General features: G+C 36.3%; 1 long non-coding RNA gene across 1 annotated transcript; it reads left to right on the top strand.

Moving 5' to 3' along the window:
- The first annotated feature begins 5,015 nt into the window (after window positions 1–5,015).
- On the top strand, window positions 5,016–8,570 carry LOC113276580. Its single transcript, XR_003324567.1, has 5 exons — window positions 5,016–6,724; window positions 7,424–7,579; window positions 7,804–7,881; window positions 8,101–8,314; window positions 8,497–8,570. It is a non-coding gene; the product is annotated as an uncharacterized LOC113276580 (long non-coding RNA).
- The last annotated feature ends 2,071 nt before the right edge of the window (window positions 8,571–10,641 follow it).

Genomic DNA, 10,641 nt, shown 5'->3' with positions numbered 1-10,641 from the left:
GTATTCATTGTCGCAGTGCGAAAGAAATAAAACTTTCTTTTTTTATGACAATGTACAAATGATGCTTTAGAAATGTGGTGGTAATGAGGCCACGTCTGCCTTCTTGATTACCAATACCAACTAGTGGGCTTACGTGCCCAAGCCCCTACTAAAATGCTCTGTGAAGTGGTACTGAGTATATTATAAAAGGTTAGCATAGGGTGCTGCTGCAGGTGTCCTGATATGCAGAATTTGAGCTTTCTATCGCAAACACTCTTTTGCTTCGTAATTAGCCGTTTTATTCCCGGATGAATAGATTTCCTTGTACTTTCTACAAAAGCACTAAAATATTATTATTATCCAAAATATCGAAGCCTAGCTAATATAAATATGGGTATAAAATGTTGCTCTTACGTGCTTATCAACACCCCCACACTTATATTTTGCTAGTCCTCGAGCAAAACAGAGAATATATCCACTCCACAGCTGGATAAATATCCGTTAAACAACTGGATATGGAGTAATGTCTGTGAAACAGCTAGACGGAACCACTAAACAGTGATTTAGAGAAGTCTGCTAAACATCGAGATGGATCCGCTAAACAGCAAGATCGAGAGATGTTTGCTAAACAGCTAGACAGAAAGGCCCGCTAAACAGATGGTCATAGAAAATACTCTAAATATATATATATTTTAAGACCCGCTAAATAGCTGGTCATAATATGAAAATGCAATTTTTTTTTCATATCATTCATTCATTCATTTTTTTTTTTGAAGAACAAAATTCCTAACGAAAGTGCCACTCCCCCACACTTAAACATTACATTGTCCTCAATGTAATTGAGTCATCCAACGTAAAAATTAAGATGAGAAATTCAAGCAAACAAATAAAAGATAGAGTAAAGAGAACAAATCTGATGGGTTGACTACCATGAAGCAAAAGATATTTGTTTCCCTACTTGTGCCAGCAAAGAATCTCAAACAGGCTGCTGATGCACCAAAGTAAGCTGCCAATCATATATATAAAGTCTGAAAAGTTGTGGATCAACCCAACAAATCCGGTCAGCTGCAAATATGAACCTGCAAACACTATAAACCCCCCAAAAAGATGTGTAAATCCATTCCCAATAGAAAACATTCCTTAGTCGAGATAAGTAAATCACTCATACGGACAACAAACATAGAACATATATTAGTTTCTAGTCGGGAAGCATACTCTAAATCAGGTTCCAAATCAGCTGAAATGCATTCGATGGACACATTATCTTCACTAGAAATCATAGGAAGCACAATGATCGGATTATCAATGTAAAAAGGTATCAGATTATCAAACTCAGCACAATGATCTAGGCATGCATCTAGTGGTTCAGGTTCATCAAAATCAGTAACTCCTAAATCTGGTTCTAAGTCCGCAGAAATAACTTCTGTTGTAGAGTTACCTTGATTAACCATTGGAGGGCACAATGCATTGACAATGTCAATAATCATAGGATCATCAGAATCTGCAAAGTGAGCTAAACAAACTGAAATTGGTTCAAAATCAGCAGTTACCTGATCAGTACCAATCGCCTCCACATTCACCTCAGTAATCCGGAAATCACAAGATGGGTCAGCAAAACAGGAGCTCAGTGGAGCAATAATATCATGAATAATCGCTTCGTTATTATCTGCAACTAAGTGACTTATAGGAATCTCATTATTCAAATAACTATAAGGTATCTCATTATGAACGTCTACTTTCTCGTCATTAGTCTCAACAATAGTATCTTCTGTATAAACAAGTTCTTCTAAATCATCATTATCTGAATAAATAATGTCTCTAACACAACTCCCGTCCTTTTGAATAGGCAAATAATCAGTAGTATGATCATGAATTGGATAAAATACACTAGATTCAGATGTTATACTAATATCATTATTCTTAAAATCACTTCTAGTGTCAAGTTCATCATCATCCTCAAAGCATATTGATTCATCATCTTTCATTATTAGTGTCATCAATATGAGAAACGACGTAACTTGAATCATCGTATAGGCGACGATCCTCTACTGGTTTCATAAGTTCAGCAATCATTCTATCAGTTTGAGCACAACTCTCAGTAGTTTCAATCGCTAATAATTCAGTTTGTTTGGTCAATTGTTTCAGGCTAGATACGAGAGACGAGGATAGTTCACCGTACAATCGATTATCTCTTTCATACGGTGACTCATGTGTGAGTGAATAATAATTGGAATCCGTATAATGTGACTCATAACCTGGGTAAGGTTGGTAATGATAATAACCTTCAAAAGGTCCGGAATGATCATACCTATGAGAATAATTCCAATCATTATTGACATACTCGTCTCTAACAGGTTCCTGACAATAAGAAGGTGCATAAGCATACTCCTCATGTGAAATATCAGATGACTCCTCTGTCTCAACTCTTTTGGTAAGATTCCAAAAAGATATAAAAGAAGCCAACTCACTAGAAACCATAATACAAAGTAAAATTTACCCGATAACTCACCTTGCAAAAGCTTTGCGGGAATATCAAGTACTTACTTTCTAGCCCGTTATCGACTCCAATAAGGTACCTAAAAAGAGTCAAACAAACCGCGAAAAAAGGAACTAAAGAAAAACAAAAATAAACTATATACAAAAATAAAAATAAAAATAAAAATAATTATGTACAAAAAAAATTGATACCAATAAGAGAGTATTTTGCAACCACTCCCCGGCAGCGGCGCCAAAAACTTGGTATGTTGAGAAACCTACAATAAATATACTGCAAGTACACAACATCTAACTAGTAGACAATGACAAGTACAGGTCGTTCCCACAAGGAGTGTGAAAATACTACTACTAACTAATATCAAAAATAACCAATCAAATTGAATATTTTCATAAATTACGAAACTATGAAAACACAATAATGAAGACGTAACCAAGAATATGAGAGACGGTAACTAGGTTTTTATGGAATCCACCACGACTTCTATTCAATTATACTGAAATGAAACATAATTATGAGTATTTGCATATCTTTCGTTCTATTGACATCACCTATTATAAGCATAGAGTCGCAAATGTCACTGGTATACCCTAAGCATAGCGCGTCAAAAGAATAAATCCAAGCATGCACCATCAAATTGCATCAACGAGAAAATTATACAAAACTAAATATTAATCCACAAATATTATTTGACTATTCTAAGCATAACCCATCAAAGAATTTAACCCAAGCATGGATTATCAAACAATGAGACCAAACATATTTGTAAGATTATCGATTACGCGCATAGGTTTCAAAAACCGGCAATGCAACATTTCATTTTTCAACCAATCAAATAAACAATACTCAAAGATTAATCAATTCAAATCATAATGGTCTATTGCTTAATAATTCAATTCCATTTAAAAATAACCTAATACCCAATCAAGTATCTTCGGCCATAAGAACCCTAGTTACAAGTTATTAGCAAAGCATGGCTTTCTTAAAAGCCATAAACATAATATAGAGAATCACTCAGCTAATTAAAATGGAGGAAAACACAAGAATCGCAAACCAGAAAACACCAGAATCGCAATCCTTCCCTTCACTGTTTCGGCTCTGCAGCCGCCTCCCTGGCTCTACAGCCGCCTTCCATCCTTCCCCCATCGAACAACAGCTTCAAGAACTCCCGTTGCTGCTGTATTCATTGTCGCAGTGTGAAAGAAATAAAACTTTCTTTTGTTATGACAATGTACAAATGATGCTTTAGAAATGTGGTGCTAATGAGGCCACGTCTGCCTTCTTGATTACCAATACCAACTAGTGGGATTACGTTCCCAAGCCCCTACTGAAATGCTAGGCGAAGTGGTACTGAGTATATTATAAGAGGTTAGCATAGGGTGCTACTGCAGGTGTCGTGATATGCAGAATTTGAGCTTTCTATTGCAAACACTCTTTTGCTTCGTAATTAACCGTTTTCTTCCCGGATGAATAGATTTCCTTGTACTTTCTACAAAAGCACTAAAATATTGTTATTAGCCAAAATATCGAAGCCTAGATAATATAAATATGGGTATAAAATGTAGCACTTACGTGCTTATCAACTACTCAACTCAGTTGACCACGGTTCGTGAACTAGGTTCGTCAACTGCTAGCTTATAATACTAACTTTAATAAATCAGTTCACAACGGTTCGTGAACTGTTTCCAACTGAATTCACGATTTACGAACTGGTTCGCAAACCTTCCTGTATTTGTGAAACTTAGATATTTATGGTTAGCGAAATGGTTCGCCAACCTACCCTGAGTAGAAACATCAGATAGTTCAATATTTTTCTCTTATGATGTTTGAAACATTCCCACGTGATAAAATCATTTGCATGGGAAATTTTCTATTGATCTACAAATTAATTCACACAATAAATTGTTTAGAACTAATGTTGTTAAGGATCGTTGAACATCTTTGCTAGAACCATAATTCGAGATTTTTAACAAGACAAGCTTAACTCAAAATTTCTCATTTTTAAATCTACTAGAAGCTATACGACATTATCTCAAAAAGATAGAATGGTAAGATAGTGAGTAAAATAGAATGGTTCAGTCTTCACATATGATAGGTGTCTTAAACACCTTATTTATTATCTATTGTTTATGTTTTCTTTGCTATTTTTCTAGTAAATTATGTATCTTATGTTTCGTTTTGAGTGTTATAGATGTTTTGGAATCATACGAGAAAAAAGAAGAGAAATAAGAACTTAATTCATCGCTTAGCAACATTGGAAAGCGATGGCCAGGAGCGTACAAGGATGCAAGTCTACAATTGCGAGGGAAACCATCAAATTCTAAGCGCACTCCAACTTTTTCTCAAGATTATTAGGAGGCAGCCACGTTTACAAGGGAATTGAGAGATTACTAGGGGGAAACCTACTGTTCTGGCAAGCATTACTATGGGGAGTCACTAAGGATTGTTAAAGACAGACAATGGTTTACTAGGGGCACCTCGATCCCAATTCATATAACCTAACAGCTAGGTCGAGAAATCAGTTCATATGTCTCGGCCTTTTCTGCTCAAAGGGTTTGCTGCGGTTCCATCTCACTGACGGTCAAGTGGTTCGAGAGTAATTGAGAGTTGTTGTCGGCGATTAAGAGAAAGTAACAAATGGGTTTGTAGTGGTTCAGTTACTGCTGTCTGAGATGGGGATCTGAAGAAGGAGAAGAAGAACTGAGATTCAAAGTTTACAAGTGGTGGAAATAAGATGGGTTTCAACTGAATTTAATGGTGGTGTTGTTTCAGTTCAACTGAGCTGAAATGGAGATGGAACGGGTTTGTTCATCAGTGGGGCTGCTGTTGATATTGAAAATGTTTTGATTTTGAAGAAAGAATGATGAATTTGTGCATACAGGGTGTTTGTAATTACGCCTGACAGAATAATGATTAAGATGGAATTGCAGGTGGAATGGCTAGTCTGTGGTTCAATGATGCTGCAGAAAATAGTGGTGATGGACTGATGAAGCAGGGATGGTTGATGGCGGGGATATCAAATGAAGAGCAGGGTTTGCAAGAAGCTACAACAGTTGGAGTTTGTAGGAAGAATTGTGTTTGCTGCCATGGATTTTACAAGGGTTTTATGGCTTGAGTATCTGGTAGGTTTGGTTGATGGCCGGAATATCAAACTAAGAGCATTAAGAAGAACAGTTGGGTACTGAAGGTGATTATGGTGGTGCTCAACTGTCTTGGTTTTAAGGGTTTACTGAGATTGGAGGAGTGGCAGTAGAGATGGTTATGAAACTTAGTTCGAATTGAAGAATGTTGCAGCTGCTTGACTATGGAGTTGAGTTCTGTGTTGCGGCTAGTATTGAGGTTAATGTGATGCTGCTTCCAGGATCAAAGGTGAACTGAAATGGTGCTCTAGCTCGTGGTGGTTCTGCTGTGATGGAGTTGGTGGCGATATGTGTTGTCTCAAGAGTTTGCAAGGCTGAGATGGTAGAGCTACAGTTGGAGAAACGGATGAGAGCTGGGTACTGAGACAGTGGTGGTATCTGAAATTACAGAACTGAGAAAGAAAGTAATGGATGTTATTGCAGCGATGATTCGCAGAAACTGGTGTTGTTGTTGGTAGAATGCTAGAAGCTGCAGAATGGTATGAGCTGGAATGGCGGGATTATATAAAGTGCTGTGTATTGGTGCCTGAACTGAGAAGATGTCATGGATTTGGTGGTTAATGTGACTGGATGAGAAGTGGTGATGCTGTTTAGATGAATGCCTAGGTTCAGGTGGTGGTTGAATGATGCAGGAGTGGACTGGAAATGATATATTGCAGTGTGGTGCTGTGGGTTTGGTTCAAATGGAATGTTGGTTGCTGTTTTGCAATGTGTGCCGTGACTGTATGCGAAGGCGAAGGTTTTCGAGAGATTTTAGAAGAGCAAGAAGCAAGTGCCAAACTGTTAGCACTACTGCTGTGGCTTGAGGTTGTGGTATAGAGATGATGGACCTGACAGATGAAGGTGGTCTGATGTTGTATTGCAGTTAGTGGGTTGAGGTAGTGCAGGTTATGTTGCTGATGGTTCTGTGATAGCTGTGACAGTTTGGTTGTTTCTGTGTTGATAAATGAAGCTGCAGAACGGACGTGGTGATTGCAATGGATTGTATGTGAATTACAGGGAAGCAGAGTTGGTATTGCGGTTGCCTGGAGGTGCTGTTGAAGGCTAGAATAGGCTGTCAGTTCCAAAGAACTGAAGGCCAAATATCTAAGTAGGAATTACTTCAATTTTGGTAAAAATACTTTAGATCTAGATAGATAGTGATGTTTTATGTTCATTTCATTATTAGATCTGATGTTTTAACTCAGTTTTGTTGGTCTTTGGTTTGTTTTTAGTTTGCTTTTGTGTATTAATCATCAGTACATATATGATGTACTGAAGGTTTTTGATGAAAATAGTCCAGATCTAGTTATAAAATCATGTTTTATGTTTGTTTCGTTTGTAGATCTAGAATTTTAGTTTCATTTTGTTGGCTTTTGGTTTGGTTTCAGTTTAGTTTTATGTATTAACCATCAGTACGTATATGACGTACTGATTTTTCTGTGTTTACTATGCTTCTATATGTTTGGTTTCAGTTTTTGCTTGTGTATTAAACATCAGTACGTATATGACGTACTGTTTTTATGAATCTTGATCGTAATTATTCGATTTTTTGGTTAGATTTTGATGGTTTTAGCTTATTTGAACTCTCAATTTGATTTTCTAGTTATTTTCTTTCTTTATTTTCTCAAAATCATACTAATCATACTTGTTAAGAGTACTAAGAAGCTCTGTGTTGTAAGTTTTGTTGATTTGAATTGGATTGTTTAAGGAATTGTCATGATCTTCGTTGTTGTTGCAGTTTTTGAATCGTTTTTTTGGAATTGCTATTATGGATTATAGAGTGAAAATTGATAATAAATGTGCATATCTTGTTGTTCACTTGTTTCAGGTTATGCTAGATACAATAGGCCCTGAATTGCAAGTTCTTAATAAAAGTGAAAAATCGATTGCACTGAAGGCTGAATCATCGGTTGTTTTGACTCCGGATCAAGATAAAGAAGCAACTTCAGATGTATTGCCAATCAATTATGATGGATTAGCAAAGGTGTGCTGAAATTTTGGTTAAATCATAGTGTAATTTCAGTTTGGGCTTGGGAATTGTTGTCACATAATTCGAATATGTTTGCGTTCTGTTGATGTATATCGTAAAATTGGAAAACAATGATTAGGAAGAAGGATGACAGTGTAGATGTTCCCTTGAACCTTCCAATTGTTGTCTTTGCGATACCTGTGTGACTATGTTATCCTAAGCTATATGATTCTGTGCAGGCAGTAAAGAAAGGAGACACCATCTTTCTAGGTCAATACCTGTTCACAGGAAGTGAAACTACATCAGTTTGGCTTGAGGTACGGCACCGAACTCTGACATTTGGAGGATTCATCAATTCTTTTTTACAGGCAGTTGATTTTTATTTCATGAATACACAGTACGTATAAGGCGTACTGATAGAAACTTCTTTTGATTCTGTTTTATTCAGAGTTTTGTCACTTTTTTTTGTTTGATCCATGAGTACATATGCGCAATACTGAAATATGTGCTAATTTATTTATAATTGATTCTAACAGATATATACTTTACCTGGAAGCGGTGCAACAGATATGTACTCGAATTGTAAGCAGCGGATATATATGTATCAAACGACATCAAAGTTGGTTGGGAGACAACCGGCCGTTGATGATGAGCATATGGAGTTGGTACTATGGTGTTGAGCTGTTAATATTGAACTAAAGCCCCAACTGCTATGGAATTGCATTAGCCAATACAGTCTCCATGAGTCGTGTATACAAATAACTAACCTTAAGTTAATTACTATCAAAGAATATTCCTATCTTGCAACGATTGTCGTTTTTAAGAATGCATTTTAGCTCCAGTCTGTTCTCCCTGACACCAATGTTGATCTTTTTTTTATCAACTCTATATATAACTAAATGGTTAACCATTTCTTTTTTTTTCCTTTGCAGGAAGAGTCGACCAAAGATGAGAAAAATGCTATTGAAAAATCGCCACAATAATAGGGATTTTCCGGTGTAGAATGATTGCTCTCACATGTTTGGTTCAGTTAATATGTTAACTTAACTTTCTTATTTATCATCTGGACAGTTGTAAATGCTGACTAAGTTGAACACATCAGATGAAACAATGGTTTTGATAAAGCTTAGGAAATGAGCATAAATTGGAGACATGGCGTAGAACTTAGGAATTGATTTAGATGTCTTTGAAAAGAATTCTTCTTCAGTGGAACATTAATTGATTTTTTCCATGACCATTGTCTTCTATATTGATATTAGCTGATTCAGGAGTTTGGGTTTTGCTATTTTATTATCCTATCGAGTATATATTTCCACGACAGTAATAGAGCCTTGCAAGCAGATTAAATTTATTAATATGTGCGCATATCTGAGTTGCATAACAAATGTGACATAGAGAACTTCGTTGTTGGAACATATGTGTACTTTTCTCAGTAACACTCAAGGTTGGGGTTCCTTCATTGATCCACCGAATTGCAATCCCTGTGCTTGCTTAGAACCATTTTTATTTTAGATGTTAAATTAATGTCTCCTGCGTTTCAGATTCGACTCTTCTTAGATTTGATTAAGCTACTGTTGATAAAAAATTTCTCATTATGTGGTAACAATCGACAGGTAAAATCATTGATAACCTCCCATGGTAATTTGAATTTAATTACACCCCTTTTAAATTCTTTATGGCTATGATTGAGGAAAACTACTAATGTTAGCTTCGGGGTAAAGCACAACTTATGCTGTAAATGTCTTCTCATTGTTGATACTAATGTTTTTTTTCTTTTTCTTAATGTATTAACTGTTTGTGTATTAGATGCTTTGGATTAATGGAAGGGGCATCAAGAATGCCAATTATGTGCTTCCAGTTTAGTTTTTTGGTTGTCGATTAACTGTAAGAAACTAGCAAAAACAAAAAACATAGTTGCACGACTTATTTCAGCAGAAGTAATATGTTTTTCAGTTATATTATGACTGGATTTCTATGAGATTGCTGCTTTTGTTGACCAGACTTCGATGTATTTCTGCAGGATTTATTGGTGGAGACCGCGACAGAGCAGGATGGCTCAGTCAGTAATATCACCGTGCAGCCCACAGTTTTTCAGGTTCATTAAATTCTGGATTTATTGGTGGAGACCATTTGTCGTGCATTATGAGTTTTATTTGCATTGGTTTGTATGGTTCCTCAAATTAGACTATGTATGTTTGGGCATAAGTTATGGCCCCTATGATGAACGTTTTAATTTTTGTGTGTCTGCAGGCATTGACACTAGCAGTACGTAAAGCGAGTCAATCTATATGCAGTTAAGAAGAAAACGATAATAGAAGATCCTTGCTTTGCCCCCAGAAGCATGGCAATACAGTCGAAGAAAAATTATAATCATCACAATGTATGTGATGTAACACGTTTTCTAATTTATTTATCATTGATTCTTACATATTTGTACTCTACCTGGAAGCAGTGCAGCAAATATGTACTCGAATTTGTAAGCATTCAGATATATAATCGGATTTGTAAGCAGTACGACAGATATGTACTCAGATTTCTAAGCAGTGCGACAGATATGTACTCAAATTTGTAAGCAGTGTAGCAAATATGTACTCGAATTTTTAAGCAGTGAACCAGATATGTACTCAAATTTGTAAGCAGTGTAGACACACACGTTTGGTAGTAATGGGCATTATGGACATTTCCATGTTTTAATTAATTTTGGACCTCCGGATAAAAAAAAAATCCGGTTGGACCCTACTATAAATAACTATATGGGCCTAGGACCAAACAAGAAATTTTCCAATATCTAATGGGCGTATGGGCTTGGTTAGAGGCCAGAGCGAGTATGGGTCGGACCTGTTGGGCCACTTGGTATTTCAACAGCTAATGCTCACGACCAGCGTGAAGAAGATATCTATAAAAAGAGACACCCTGATATCTACGGGGATACTGATCTAATATCTACTTCTTCTACTTTTGTTCTAGGGTTTAGAAATATGAAAGCTCTTCTTTTTCTTCTTGTTATGAACTCCATGAACATGAGCTAGAATTTTATTATTGGTTATGGAACTAGAATATGACCCGTGCCGAAACGG

This window comes from Papaver somniferum, chromosome 4 (genome assembly GCF_003573695.1).
Source record: "Papaver somniferum cultivar HN1 chromosome 4, ASM357369v1, whole genome shotgun sequence".
Classification (NCBI taxonomy): domain Eukaryota; kingdom Viridiplantae; phylum Streptophyta; class Magnoliopsida; order Ranunculales; family Papaveraceae; genus Papaver; species Papaver somniferum.
Note: the sequence above shows the minus strand (reverse complement) of the source record. Positions and strands in the feature narration are given on the sequence as shown.